Consider the following 10,959-nt stretch of genomic DNA (forward strand, 5'->3'; position numbering starts at 1 on the left):
CCTACAGCCACACCACCTTGAACAAACCCAATCGCATCTGATCTTGGAAGCTAAGCAGGCCAGGACTGGTTAGTATTTGGATGGGAGACCACCTGGGAGTACCAGGTGATGTAGGTTGTTTTTTTTTCTCTCTTGTTCCTGGTTCCTTCAATGCTGGTGTTGAGATGTATAAGAGATGTAGGTCAGTAGGCAAGCAATACCTACAGTCAACCACCCTGAACATGCCCAATCTCATCTGATCTTGGAAGCTAAGAAGGGCCAGGCCTGATTAGTACTTGGATGGGAGACCACCTGGGAATACAAGGTACTGTAGGTTTTTTTATTCTCTGTTGTTCCTGCTTCCTTCAATGCTGGTGTTGAGATGTATAAGAGATGTAGGTCAGTAAGTAAGCAAGCAATACCTACAGCCACACCACCCTGGAAATGCCCAATCTCATCTGATCTTGGAAGCTAAACAGGCCCGAGCCTGGTTAGTACTTGGATGGGAGACCACCTGGGAATACAAGGTGCTGTAGGTTTTTTTGTTCTCTGTTGTTCCTGCTTCCTTCAATGCTGGTGTTGAGATGTATAAGAGATGTAGGTCAGTAAGCAAGTAATACGTACAGCCACACCACCCTGAACAAGCCCTATATCGTCTGATCTTGGAAGCTAAGCAAGATCAGGCCTGGTTAGTACTTGGATGGGAGACCACCTGGGAGTACCAGGTGATGTAGGTCTTATTTTTCGGTTTTTTTTCTCTCTTGTTCCTGCTTCCTTCAATGCTGGTGTTGAGATGTATAAGAGATGTAGGTCAGAAGGCAAGCAATACCTACAGTCAACCACCCTGAACATGCCCAATCTCATCTGATCTTGGAAGCTAAGAAGGGCCAGGCCTGATTAGTACTTGGATGGGTGACCACCTGGGAATACAAGGTACTGTAGGTTTTTTTATTCTCTGTTGTTCCTGCTTCCTTCAATGCTGGTGTTGAGATGTATAAGAGATGTAGGTCAGTAAGTAAGCAAGCAATACCTACAGCCACACCACCCTGGAAATGCCCAATCTCATCTGATCTTGGAAGCTAAACAGGCCCGAGCCTGGTTAGTACTTAGATGGGAGACCACCTGGGAATACAAGGTGCTGTAGGTTTTTTTGTTCTCTGTTGTTCCTGCTTCCTTCAATGCTGGTGTTGAGATGTATAAGAGATGTAGGTCAGTAAGCAAGTAATACGTACAGCCACACCACCCTGAACAAGCCCTATATCGTCTGATCTTGGAAGCTAAGCAAGATCAGGCCTGGTTAGTACTTGGATGGGAGACCACCTGGGAGTACCAGGTGATGTAGGTCTTATTTTTCGGTTTTTTTTCTCTCTTGTTCCTGCTTCCTTCAATGCTGGTGTTGAGATGTATAAGAGATGTAGGTCAGTAGGCAAACAATACCTACAGTAAACCACCCTGAAAATGCCCAATCTCATCTGATCTTGGAAGCTAAACAGGCCCGAGCCTGGTTAGTACTTAGATGGGAGACCACCTGGGAATACAAGGTGCTGTAGGTTTTTTTGTTCTCTGTTGTTCCTGCTTCCTTCAATGCTGGTGTTGAGATGTATAAGAGATGTAGGTCAGTAAGCAAGTAATACGTACAGCCACACCACCCTGAACAAGCCCTATATCGTCTGATCTTGGAAGCTAAGCAAGATCAGGCCTGGTTAGTACTTGGATGGGAGACCACCTGGGAGTACCAGGTGATGTAGGTCTTATTTTTCGGTTTTTTTTCTCTCTTGTTCCTGCTTCCTTCAATGCTGGTGTTGAGATGTATAAGAGATGTAGGTCAGTAGGCAAACAATACCTACAGTAAACCACCCTGAAAATGCCCAATCTCATCTGATTTTGGAAGCTAAGCAGGGCCAGGCCTGATTAGTACTTGGATGGGAGACCACCTGGGAATACCATATGCTGTAGGTTTTTTCTTTTTTCGTTTTTTTTTCTCTCTTGTTCCTACTTCCTTCAATGCTAGTGTTCAGATGTAGGTCAGTAGGCAAGCAATACCTACAGTCAACCACCCTGAACATGCCCAATCTCATCTGATCTTGGAAGCTAAGAAGGGCCGGGCCTGATTAGTACTTGGATGGGAGACCACCTGGGAATACCAAGTGCTGTAGGTATTTTTTTTCATTTTTTTTTCTCTCTTGTTCCTGCTTCCTTCAATGCTGGTGTTGAGATGTATAAGAGATGTAGGTCAGTAGGCAAACAATACCTACAGTCAACCACCCTGAACATGCCCAATCTCATCTGATCTTGGAAGCTAAGCAGTTCCAGGCCTGGTTACTCCTTGTATGGGAGACCACCTGGGAATACCAGGTGCTCTAGGTTTTTTTTTTCATTTTTTTTTCTCTCTTGTTCCTGCTTCCTTCAATGCTGGTGTTGAGATGTATAAGAGATGTAGGGCAGTAAGCCAGCAATACCTACAGCCACACCACCCTGAACAAGCCCAATCTCGTCTGACCTTGGAAGCTAAGCAGTGGCCAGGCCTGGTTAGTACTTGGATGGGAGACCACCTGGGAATACAAGGTGCTATAGGTTTTTTTATTCTCAGTTGTTCCTGCTTCCTTCAATGCTGGTGTTGAGATGTATAAGAGATGTAGGTCAGTAAGTAAGCAAGCAATACCTACAGCTACACCACCCTGAAAAAGCCCAATCTCGTCTGATCTTGGAAGCTAAGCAGCGCCAAGCCTGTTTTGTACTTGGATGGGAGACCACCTGGGATTATAAGGTGCTGTAGGTTTTTTTGTTCTCTGTTGTTCCTGCTTCCTTCAATGCTGGTGTTGAGATGTATAAGAGATGTAGGTCAGTAAGCAAGTAATACCTACAGCCACACCACCCTGAGCAAGCCCTATCTCGTTTGACCTTGGAAGCTAAGCAAGGTCAGGCCTGGTTAGTACTTGGATGGGAGACAACATGGGAGTACCAGGTAATGTAGGTTTTATTTTTCGTTTTTTTTTCTCTCTTGTTCTTGCTTCCTTTAATGCTGGTATTGAAATGTATAAGAGATGTAGGTCAGAAGCCAAACAATACCTACAGCCACACCACCCTGAACAAGCCCAATCTTGTCTGATATTGGAAGTTAAGCAGGGTCGGTGCTGGTTAGTACTTGGATGGGAGACCACCTGGGAATACCATATGCTGTAGGTTTGTTTTGTTTTTCGTTTTTTTTTCTCTTTTGTTCCTACTTCCTTCAATGCTAGTGTTCAGATGTAGGTTAGTAGGCAAGCAATATCTACAGCCACACCACCCTGAACAAACCCAATTGCATCTGATCTTGGAAGCTAAGCAGGCTGGGCTTGGCTAGTACTTGGATGGGAGACCCCCTGGGAATACCAGGTGCTGTAGGTTGTTTTTTTTTTTTTGTTTTTTTTTCTCTCTTGTTCCTGCTTCCTTCAATGCTGGTGTTGAGATGTATAAGAGATGTAGGTCAGTAGGCAAGCAAGACCTACAGTCAACCACCCTGAACATGCCCAATCTCATCTGATCTTGGAAGCTAAGAAGGGCCAGGCGTGATTAGTACTTGGATGGGAGACCACCTGGGAATACCAGGTGCTGTAGGTTTTATTTTTCTTTTTTTTTTTTCTCTCTTGTTCCTGCTTCCTTCAATGCTGGTGTTGAGATGTAGGTCAGTAGGCAAGCAATACCTACAGCCACACCACCCTGAACAAGCCCAATCTCATCTGATTTTGAAAGCTAAGCAGGGCGGGCCTAGCTAGTTAGTACTTGGATGGGAGACCACCTGGGAATACAAGGTGCTGTAGGCTTTTATTTTCTCTGTTGTTCTTGCTTCCTTCAATGCTAGTGTTGAGATGTATAAGAGATGTAGGGCAGGAAGCCAGCAATACCTACAGCCGCACCACCCTGAACAAGCCCAATCTCGTCTGACCTTGGAAGCTAAGCAGGGCCAGGCCTGGTTAGTACTTGGATGGGAGACCACCTGGAAATACAAGGTACTGTAGGTTTTTTTATTCTCTCTTGTTCCTGCTTCCTTCAATGCTGGTGTTGAGATGTAGGTCAGTAGGCAAGCAATACCTACAGCCACACCACCCTGAACAAGCCCAATCTCATCTGATTTTGAAAGCTAAGCAGGGCGGGCCTAGCTAGTTAGTACTTGGATGGGAGACCACCTGGTAATACAAGGTGCTGTAGGCTTTTATTTTCTCTGTTGTTCTTGCTTCCTTCAATGCTAGTGTTGAGATGTATAAGAGATGTAGGGCAGGAAGCCAGCAATACCTACAGACGCACCACCCTGAACAAGCCCAATCTCGTCTGACCTTGGAAGCTAAGCAGGGCCAGGCCTGGTTAGTACTTGGATGGGAGACCACCTGGAAATACAAGGTACTGTAGGTTTTTTTATTCTCTGTTGTTCCTGCTTCCTTCAATGCTGGTGTTGATATGTATAAGAGATGTAGGTCAGTAAGTAAGCAAGCAATACCTACAACCACACCACCCTGAAAATGCCTGATCTTGGAAGCTAAACAGGCCCGAGCCTGGTTAGTACTTGGATGGGAGACCACCTGGGAATACAAGGTGCTGTAGGTTTTTTTGTTCTCTGTTGTTCCTGCTTCCTTTAATGCTGGTGTTGAGATGTATAAGAGATGTAGGTCAGTAAGCAAGTAATACGTACATCCACACCACCCTGAACAAGCCGTATGTCGTCTGATCTTGGAAGCTAAGCAAGGTCAGGCCTGGTTAGTACTTGGATGGGAGACCACCTGGGAGTACCAGGTGATGTTAGTTTTATTTTTCGTTTTTTTTTCTCTCTTGTTCCTGCTTCCTTCAATGCTGGTGTTGAGATGTATAAGAGATGTAGGTCAGTAGGCAAGCAATACCTACAGTAAACCACCCTGAAAATGCCCAATCTCATCTGATCTTGGAAGCTAAGCAGGGCCGGGCCTGATTAGTACTTGGCTGGGAGACCACCTGGGAATACCATATGCTGTAGGTTTTTTCTTTTTAAGTTTTTTTTTCTCTCTTGTTCCTACTTCCTTCAATGCTAGTGTTCAGATGTAGGTTAGTAGGCAAACAATACCTACAGCCACACCACCCTGAACAAACCCAATCGCATCTGATCTTGGAAGCTAAGAAGGGCCGGGCCTGATTAGTACTTGGATGGGAGACCACCTGGGAATACCAGGTGCTGTAGGTTGTTTTTTTTTCTTTTTTTTTTTCTCTCTTGTTCCTGCTTCCTTCAATGCTGGTGTTGAGATGTATAAGAGATGTAGGTCAGTGAGCAAGCAATACCTACAGTCAACCACCCTGAACATGCCCAATCTCATCTGATCTTGGAAGCTAAGAAGGGCCGGGCCTGATTAGTACTTGGATGGGAGACCACCTGGGAATGCCAGGTGCTGTAGGTATTTTTTTTCATTTTTTTTTCTCTCTTGTTCCTGCTTCCTTCAATGCTGGTGTTAAGATGTATAAGAGATGTAGGTCAGTAGGCAAACAATACCTACAGTCAACCACCCTGAACATGCCCAATCTCATCTGATCTTGGAAGCTAAGCAGGGCCAGGCCTGATTAGTACTTGGATAGAAGACCACCTGGGAATACCAGGTGCTGTAGGTTTTTTTTTTTTCATTTTTTTCTCTCTCTTGTTCCTGCTTCCGTCAATGCTGTTGTTGAGATGTAGGTCAGTAAGCAAACAATATGTACAGTCACATCACCCTGAACAAGCCCAATCTCGTCTGATTTTGCAAGCTAAGCAGGGCCGGGCCTGGTTAGTACTTGGATGGGAGATCACCTGGGAATACCAGGTGCTGTAGGTTGTTTTTTTTTTCGTTTTTTTTTTTCTCTCTTGTTCCTGCTTGCTTCAATGCTGGTGTTGAGATGTATAAGAGATGTAGGTCAGTAGGCAACCAATACCTACAGTCAACCACCCTGAACATGCCCAATCTCATCTGATCTTGGAAGCTAAGAAGGGCCGGGCCTGATTAGTACTTGGATGGGAGACCACCTGGGAATACCAGTTGCTGTAGGTTGTTTTTTTTTTCGGTTTTTTTTCTCTCTTGTTCCTGCTTCCTTCAATGCTGGTGTTGAGATGTATAAGAGATGTAGGGCAGTAAGCAAGTAATACGTACAGCCACACCACCCTGAACAAGCCCAATCTCGTCTGATCTTGGAAGCTAAGGAGGGGCGGGCCTGGTTAGTACTTGGATGGGAGACCACATGGGAATACCAGATGCTGTAGGTTTTTTTTTTTCGGTTTTTTTTCTCTCTTGTTCCTGCTTCCTTCAATGCTGTTGTTGAGATGTAGGTCAGTAGGCAAGCAATTAGTACAGTCACACCACCCTGAACAAGCCCAATCTCGTCTGATTTTGGAAGCTAAGCAGGGCCGGGCCTGGTTAGTACTTGGATGGGAAACCACCTGGGAATACCAGATGCTGTAGGTTTTTTTTTTTCAGTTTTTTTTCTCTCTTGTTCCTGCTTCCTTCAATGCTGGTGTTGAGATGTATAAGAGATGTAGGGCAGTAAGCAAGTAATACGTACAGCCACACCACCCTGAACAAGCCCAATCTTGTCTGATCTTGGAAGCTAAGGAGGGGCGGGCCTGGTTAGTACTTGGATGGGAGACCACATGGGAATACCAGGTGCTGTAGGTTTTTTTTTTTTTCGTTTTTTTTTCTCTCTTGTTCCTGCTTGCTTCAATGCTGGTGTTGAGATGTATAAGAGATGTAGGTCAGTAGGCAAGCAATACCTACAGTCAACCACCCTGAACATGCCCAATCTCATCTGATCTTATAAGCTAAGAAGGGCCGGGCCTGATTAGTACTTGAATGGGAAACCACCTGGGAATACCAGGTGCTGTAGGTTTTATTTTTCTTTTTTTTTTCTCTCTTGTTCCTGCTTCCTTCAATGCTGGTGTTGAGATGTAGGTCAGTAGGCAAGCAATACCTACAGCCACACCACCCTGAACAAGCCCAATCTCATCTAATTTTGAAAGCTAAGCAGGGCGGGCCTAGCTAGTTAGTAATTGGATGGTAGACCACCTGGGAATACAAGGTGCTGTAGGCTTTTTTTTTCTCTGTTGTTCTTGCTTCCTTCAATGCTGGTGTTGAGATGTATAAGAGATGTAGGTCAGTAAGCAAGCAATACCTACAGCCACACCACCCTGAAAAAGCCCAATCTCGTCTGATCTTGGAAGGTAAACAGGGCCGGGCCTGGTTAGTACTTGGATGGGAGACCACCTGGGAATACAAGGTGCTGTAGGTTTTATTTTTATTTTTTTTTTCTCTCTTGATCCTGCTTCCTTCAATGCTGGTGTTGAGATGTAGGTCAGTAGGCAAGCAATACCTACAGCCACACCACCCTGAACAACCCAATCTCGTCTGATTTTGAAAGCTAAGCAGGGCGGGCCTAGCTAGTTAGTACTTGGATGGGAGACCACCTGGGAATACAAGGTGCTGTAGGCTTTTTTTTTCTCTGTTGTTCTTGCTTCCTTCAATGCTGGTGTTGAGATGTATAAGAGATGTAGGTCAGTAAGCAAGCAATACCTACAGCCACACCACCCTGAAAAAGCCCAATCTCATCTGATTTTGGAAGGTAAGAAGGGCCAGGCCTGATTAGTACTTGGATGGGAGACCACCTGGGAATACAAGGTGCTGTAGGTTTTTTTTTTATTTTTTTTTTCTCTCTTGATCCTGCTTCCTTCAATGCTGGTGTTGAGATGTAGGTCAGTAGGCAAGCAATACCTACAGCCACACCACCCTGAACAACCCAATCTCGTCTGATTTTGAAAGCTAAGCAGGGCGGGCCTAGCTAGTTAGTACTTGGATGGGAGACCACCTGGGAATACAAGGTGCTGTAGGCTTTTTTTTTCTCTGTTGTTCTTGCTTCCTTCAATGCTGGTGTTGAGATGTATAAGAGATGTAGGTCAGTAAGCAAGCAATACCTACAGCCACACCACCCTGAAAAAGCCCAATCTCGTCTGATCTTGGAAGGTAAACAGGGTCGGGCCTGGTTAGTACTTGGATGGGAGACCACCTGGGAATACAATGTGCTGTAGGTTTTTTTTTTTCATTTTTTTTTCTCTCTTGTTCCTGCTTCCTTCAATGCTGTTGTTGAGATGTAGGTCAGTAGGCAAGCAATATGTACAGTCACACCACCCTGTACAAGCCCAATCTCGTCTGATTTTGGAAGCTTAGCAGGGCCGGGCCTGGTTAGTACTTGGATGGGAGACCACCTGGGAATACCAGTTGCTGTAGGTTGTTTTTTTTTTCATTTTTTTTTCTCTCTTGTTCCTGCTTCCTTCAATGCTGTTGTTGAGATGTAGGTCAGTAGGCAAGCAATTAGTACAGTCACACCACCCTGAACAAGCCCAATCTCGTCTGATTTTGGAAGCTAAGCAGGGCCGGGCCTGGTTAGTACTTGGATGGGAAACCACCTGGGAATACCAGATGCTGTAGGTTTTTTTTTTTCGTTTTTTTTTCTCTCTTGTTCCTGCTTCCTTCAATGCTGGTGTTGAGATGTATAAGAGATGTAGGTCAGTGAGCAAGCAATACCTACAGTCAACCACCCTGAACATGCCCAATCTCATCTGATCTTGGAAGCTAAGAAGGGCCGGGCCTGATTAGTACTTGGATGGGAGACCACCTGGGAATGCCAGGTGCTGTAGGTATTTTTTTTCATTTTTTTTTCTCTCTTGTTCCTGCTTCCTTCAATGCTGGTGTTAAGATGTATAAGAGATGTAGGTCAGTAGGCAAACAATACCTACAGTCAACCACCCTGAACATGCCCAATCTCATCTGATCTTGGAAGCTAAGCAGGGCCAGGCCTGATTAGTACTTGGATAGAAGACCACCTGGGAATACCAGGTGCTGTAGGTTTTTTTTTTTTCATTTTTTTCTCTCTCTTGTTCCTGCTTCCGTCAATGCTGTTGTTGAGATGTAGGTCAGTAAGCAAACAATATGTACAGTCACATCACCCTGAACAAGCCCAATCTCGTCTGATTTTGCAAGCTAAGCAGGGCTGGGCCTGGTTAGTACTTGGATGGGAGATCACCTGGGAATACCAGGTGCTGTAGGTTGTTTTTTTTTTCGTTTTTTTTTTCTCTCTTGTTCCTGCTTGCTTCAATGCTGGTGTTGAGATGTATAAGAGATGTAGGTCAGTAGGCAACCAATACCTACAGTCAACCACCCTGAACATGCCCAATCTCATCTGATCTTGGAAGCTAAGAAGGGCCGGGCCTGATTAGTACTTGGATGGGAGACCACCTGGGAATACCAGTTGCTGTAGGTTGTTTTTTTTTTCGGTTTTTTTTCTCTCTTGTTCCTGCTTCCTTCAATGCTGGTGTTGAGATGTATAAGAGATGTAGGGCAGTAAGCAAGTAATACGTACAGCCACACCACCCTGAACAAGCCCAATCTCGTCTGATCTTGGAAGCTAAGGAGGGGCGGGCCTGGTTAGTACTTGGATGGGAGACCACATGGGAATACCAGATGCTGTAGGTTTTTTTTTTTCGGTTTTTTTTCTCTCTTGTTCCTGCTTCCTTCAATGCTGTTGTTGAGATGTAGGTCAGTAGGCAAGCAATTAGTACAGTCACACCACCCTGAACAAGCCCAATCTCGTCTGATTTTGGAAGCTAAGCAGAGCCGGGCCTGGTTAGTACTTGGATGGGAAACCACCTGGGAATACCAGATGCTGTAGGTTTTTTTTTTTCGGTTTTTTTTCTCTCTTGTTCCTGCTTCCTTCAATGCTGGTGTTGAGATGTATAAGAGATGTAGGGCAGTAAGCAAGTAATACGTACAGCCACACCACCCTGAACAAGCCCAATCTCGTCTGATCTTGGAAGCTAAGGAGGGGCGGGCCTGGTTAGTACTTGGATGGGAGACCACATGGGAATACCAGGTGCTGTAGGTTTTTTTTTTTTTCGTTTTTTTTTCTCTCTTGTTCCTGCTTGCTTCAATGCTGGTGTTGAGATGTATAAGAGATGTAGGTCAGTAGGCAAGCAATACCTACAGTCAACCACCCTGAACATGCCCAATCTCATCTGATCTTATAAGCTAAGAAGGGCCGGGCCTGATTAGTACTTGAATGGGAAACCACCTGGGAATACCAGGTGCTGTAGGTTTTATTTTTCTTTTTTTTTTCTCTCTTGTTCCTGCTTCCTTCAATGCTGGTGTTGAGATGTAGGTCAGTAGGCAAGCAATACCTACAGCCACACCACCCTGAACAAGCCCAATCTCATCTAATTTTGAAAGCTAAGCAGGGCGGGCCTAGCTAGTTAGTAATTGGATGGTAGACCACCTGGGAATACAAGGTGCTGTAGGCTTTTTTTTTCTCTGTTGTTCTTGCTTCCTTCAATGCTGGTGTTGAGATGTATAAGAGATGTAGGTCAGTAAGCAAGCAATACCTACAGCCACACCACCCTGAAAAAGCACAATCTCGTCTGATCTTGGAAGGTAAACAGGGCCGGGCCTGGTTAGTACTTGGATGGGAGACCACCTGGGAATACAAGGTGCTGTAGGTTTTATTTTTATTTTTTTTTCTCTCTTGATCCTGCTTCCTTCAATGCTGGTGTTGAGATGTAGGTCAGTAGGCAAGCAATACCTACAGCCACACCACCCTGAACAACCCAATCTCGTCTGATTTTGAAAGCTAAGCAGGGCGGGCCTAGCTAGTTAGTACTTGGATGGGAGACCACCTGGGAATACAAGGTGCTGTAGGCTTTTTTTTTCTCTGTTGTTCTTGCTTCCTTCAATGCTGGTGTTGAGATGTATAAGAGATGTAGGTCAGTAAGCAAGCAATACCTACAGCCACACCACCCTGAAAAAGCCCAATCTCATCTGATCTTGGAAGGTAAGAAGGGCCAGGCCTGATTAGTACTTGGATGGGAGACCACCTGGGAATACAAGGTGCTGTAGGTTTTTTTTTTATTTTTTTTTTCTCTCTTGATCCTGCTTCCTTCAATGCTGGTGTTGAGATGTAGGTCAGTAGGCAAGA

At 45.0% G+C, this 10,959-nt stretch overlaps 2 non-coding genes and 47 pseudogenes across 2 annotated transcripts; all 49 read left to right on the plus strand.

Moving 5' to 3' along the window:
- The window catches only part of LOC142125945 (5S ribosomal RNA), a 118-nt pseudogene extending 1 nt beyond the window's left edge, over window positions 1–117 (plus strand).
- An 81-nt stretch (window positions 118–198) lies between these two features.
- LOC142126010 (5S ribosomal RNA) lies at window positions 199–316 on the plus strand (annotated as a pseudogene).
- An 83-nt stretch (window positions 317–399) lies between these two features.
- On the plus strand, window positions 400–518 carry LOC142125978 (5S ribosomal RNA; annotated as a pseudogene).
- A 79-nt stretch (window positions 519–597) lies between these two features.
- Window positions 598–716, plus strand: LOC142125968 (5S ribosomal RNA; annotated as a pseudogene).
- Window positions 717–806: 90 nt separating this feature from the next.
- Window positions 807–924, plus strand: LOC142126003 (5S ribosomal RNA; annotated as a pseudogene).
- Window positions 925–1,007: 83 nt separating this feature from the next.
- On the plus strand, window positions 1,008–1,126 carry LOC142125984 (5S ribosomal RNA; annotated as a pseudogene).
- Window positions 1,127–1,205: 79 nt separating this feature from the next.
- LOC142125969 (5S ribosomal RNA) lies at window positions 1,206–1,324 on the plus strand (annotated as a pseudogene).
- A 90-nt stretch (window positions 1,325–1,414) lies between these two features.
- LOC142125937 (5S ribosomal RNA) lies at window positions 1,415–1,532 on the plus strand (annotated as a pseudogene).
- A 79-nt stretch (window positions 1,533–1,611) lies between these two features.
- On the plus strand, window positions 1,612–1,730 carry LOC142125970 (5S ribosomal RNA; annotated as a pseudogene).
- Window positions 1,731–1,820: 90 nt separating this feature from the next.
- LOC142125943 (5S ribosomal RNA) lies at window positions 1,821–1,938 on the plus strand (annotated as a pseudogene).
- An 82-nt stretch (window positions 1,939–2,020) lies between these two features.
- Window positions 2,021–2,138, plus strand: LOC142125986 (5S ribosomal RNA; annotated as a pseudogene).
- Window positions 2,139–2,436: 298 nt separating this feature from the next.
- On the plus strand, window positions 2,437–2,556 carry LOC142125946 (5S ribosomal RNA; annotated as a pseudogene).
- Window positions 2,557–2,639: 83 nt separating this feature from the next.
- LOC142125966 (5S ribosomal RNA) lies at window positions 2,640–2,758 on the plus strand (annotated as a pseudogene).
- Window positions 2,759–2,837: 79 nt separating this feature from the next.
- On the plus strand, window positions 2,838–2,956 carry LOC142125971 (5S ribosomal RNA; annotated as a pseudogene).
- A 90-nt stretch (window positions 2,957–3,046) lies between these two features.
- Window positions 3,047–3,165, plus strand: LOC142126019 (5S ribosomal RNA; annotated as a pseudogene).
- An 83-nt stretch (window positions 3,166–3,248) lies between these two features.
- Window positions 3,249–3,366, plus strand: LOC142125990 (5S ribosomal RNA; annotated as a pseudogene).
- A 95-nt stretch (window positions 3,367–3,461) lies between these two features.
- Window positions 3,462–3,579, plus strand: LOC142126008 (5S ribosomal RNA; annotated as a pseudogene).
- Window positions 3,580–3,660: 81 nt separating this feature from the next.
- Window positions 3,661–3,782, plus strand: LOC142125951 (5S ribosomal RNA; annotated as a pseudogene).
- A 79-nt stretch (window positions 3,783–3,861) lies between these two features.
- On the plus strand, window positions 3,862–3,980 carry LOC142125933 (5S ribosomal RNA; annotated as a pseudogene).
- A 68-nt stretch (window positions 3,981–4,048) lies between these two features.
- On the plus strand, window positions 4,049–4,170 carry LOC142125967 (5S ribosomal RNA; annotated as a pseudogene).
- A 79-nt stretch (window positions 4,171–4,249) lies between these two features.
- LOC142125944 (5S ribosomal RNA) lies at window positions 4,250–4,368 on the plus strand (annotated as a pseudogene).
- Window positions 4,369–4,848: 480 nt separating this feature from the next.
- LOC142125998 (5S ribosomal RNA) lies at window positions 4,849–4,966 on the plus strand (annotated as a pseudogene).
- Window positions 4,967–5,048: 82 nt separating this feature from the next.
- LOC142125981 (5S ribosomal RNA) lies at window positions 5,049–5,167 on the plus strand. The gene has a single exon (XR_012685055.1). It is a non-coding gene; the product is annotated as a 5S ribosomal RNA (ribosomal RNA).
- A 93-nt stretch (window positions 5,168–5,260) lies between these two features.
- LOC142125950 (5S ribosomal RNA) lies at window positions 5,261–5,378 on the plus strand (annotated as a pseudogene).
- Window positions 5,379–5,468: 90 nt separating this feature from the next.
- On the plus strand, window positions 5,469–5,586 carry LOC142125992 (5S ribosomal RNA; annotated as a pseudogene).
- An 81-nt stretch (window positions 5,587–5,667) lies between these two features.
- Window positions 5,668–5,786, plus strand: LOC142125939 (5S ribosomal RNA; annotated as a pseudogene).
- A 95-nt stretch (window positions 5,787–5,881) lies between these two features.
- Window positions 5,882–5,999, plus strand: LOC142125987 (5S ribosomal RNA; annotated as a pseudogene).
- Window positions 6,000–6,092: 93 nt separating this feature from the next.
- Window positions 6,093–6,211, plus strand: LOC142125999 (5S ribosomal RNA; annotated as a pseudogene).
- Window positions 6,212–6,291: 80 nt separating this feature from the next.
- LOC142126021 (5S ribosomal RNA) lies at window positions 6,292–6,410 on the plus strand (annotated as a pseudogene).
- A 91-nt stretch (window positions 6,411–6,501) lies between these two features.
- Window positions 6,502–6,620, plus strand: LOC142125995 (5S ribosomal RNA; annotated as a pseudogene).
- Window positions 6,621–6,713: 93 nt separating this feature from the next.
- LOC142125935 (5S ribosomal RNA) lies at window positions 6,714–6,831 on the plus strand (annotated as a pseudogene).
- Window positions 6,832–7,111: 280 nt separating this feature from the next.
- On the plus strand, window positions 7,112–7,230 carry LOC142126005 (5S ribosomal RNA). The gene has a single exon (XR_012685057.1). It is a non-coding gene; the product is annotated as a 5S ribosomal RNA (ribosomal RNA).
- A 79-nt stretch (window positions 7,231–7,309) lies between these two features.
- LOC142125961 (5S ribosomal RNA) lies at window positions 7,310–7,430 on the plus strand (annotated as a pseudogene).
- Window positions 7,431–7,509: 79 nt separating this feature from the next.
- Window positions 7,510–7,628, plus strand: LOC142126012 (5S ribosomal RNA; annotated as a pseudogene).
- A 79-nt stretch (window positions 7,629–7,707) lies between these two features.
- On the plus strand, window positions 7,708–7,828 carry LOC142125964 (5S ribosomal RNA; annotated as a pseudogene).
- Window positions 7,829–7,907: 79 nt separating this feature from the next.
- LOC142125979 (5S ribosomal RNA) lies at window positions 7,908–8,026 on the plus strand (annotated as a pseudogene).
- An 80-nt stretch (window positions 8,027–8,106) lies between these two features.
- LOC142125942 (5S ribosomal RNA) lies at window positions 8,107–8,225 on the plus strand (annotated as a pseudogene).
- Window positions 8,226–8,307: 82 nt separating this feature from the next.
- LOC142126022 (5S ribosomal RNA) lies at window positions 8,308–8,426 on the plus strand (annotated as a pseudogene).
- Window positions 8,427–8,517: 91 nt separating this feature from the next.
- LOC142125962 (5S ribosomal RNA) lies at window positions 8,518–8,635 on the plus strand (annotated as a pseudogene).
- Window positions 8,636–8,725: 90 nt separating this feature from the next.
- Window positions 8,726–8,843, plus strand: LOC142125994 (5S ribosomal RNA; annotated as a pseudogene).
- An 81-nt stretch (window positions 8,844–8,924) lies between these two features.
- LOC142126015 (5S ribosomal RNA) lies at window positions 8,925–9,043 on the plus strand (annotated as a pseudogene).
- Window positions 9,044–9,137: 94 nt separating this feature from the next.
- LOC142125988 (5S ribosomal RNA) lies at window positions 9,138–9,255 on the plus strand (annotated as a pseudogene).
- A 93-nt stretch (window positions 9,256–9,348) lies between these two features.
- LOC142126000 (5S ribosomal RNA) lies at window positions 9,349–9,467 on the plus strand (annotated as a pseudogene).
- An 80-nt stretch (window positions 9,468–9,547) lies between these two features.
- LOC142125953 (5S ribosomal RNA) lies at window positions 9,548–9,666 on the plus strand (annotated as a pseudogene).
- A 91-nt stretch (window positions 9,667–9,757) lies between these two features.
- Window positions 9,758–9,876, plus strand: LOC142125977 (5S ribosomal RNA; annotated as a pseudogene).
- Window positions 9,877–9,969: 93 nt separating this feature from the next.
- Window positions 9,970–10,087, plus strand: LOC142125936 (5S ribosomal RNA; annotated as a pseudogene).
- A 280-nt stretch (window positions 10,088–10,367) lies between these two features.
- Window positions 10,368–10,486, plus strand: LOC142125982 (5S ribosomal RNA; annotated as a pseudogene).
- Window positions 10,487–10,564: 78 nt separating this feature from the next.
- LOC142125965 (5S ribosomal RNA) lies at window positions 10,565–10,685 on the plus strand (annotated as a pseudogene).
- A 79-nt stretch (window positions 10,686–10,764) lies between these two features.
- On the plus strand, window positions 10,765–10,883 carry LOC142125991 (5S ribosomal RNA; annotated as a pseudogene).
- Window positions 10,884–10,959: the final 76 nt, after the last annotated feature.

This window comes from Mixophyes fleayi, unplaced genomic scaffold, assembly GCF_038048845.1.
Source record: "Mixophyes fleayi isolate aMixFle1 unplaced genomic scaffold, aMixFle1.hap1 Scaffold_2667, whole genome shotgun sequence".
Lineage (NCBI taxonomy): Eukaryota > Metazoa > Chordata > Amphibia > Anura > Limnodynastidae > Mixophyes > Mixophyes fleayi.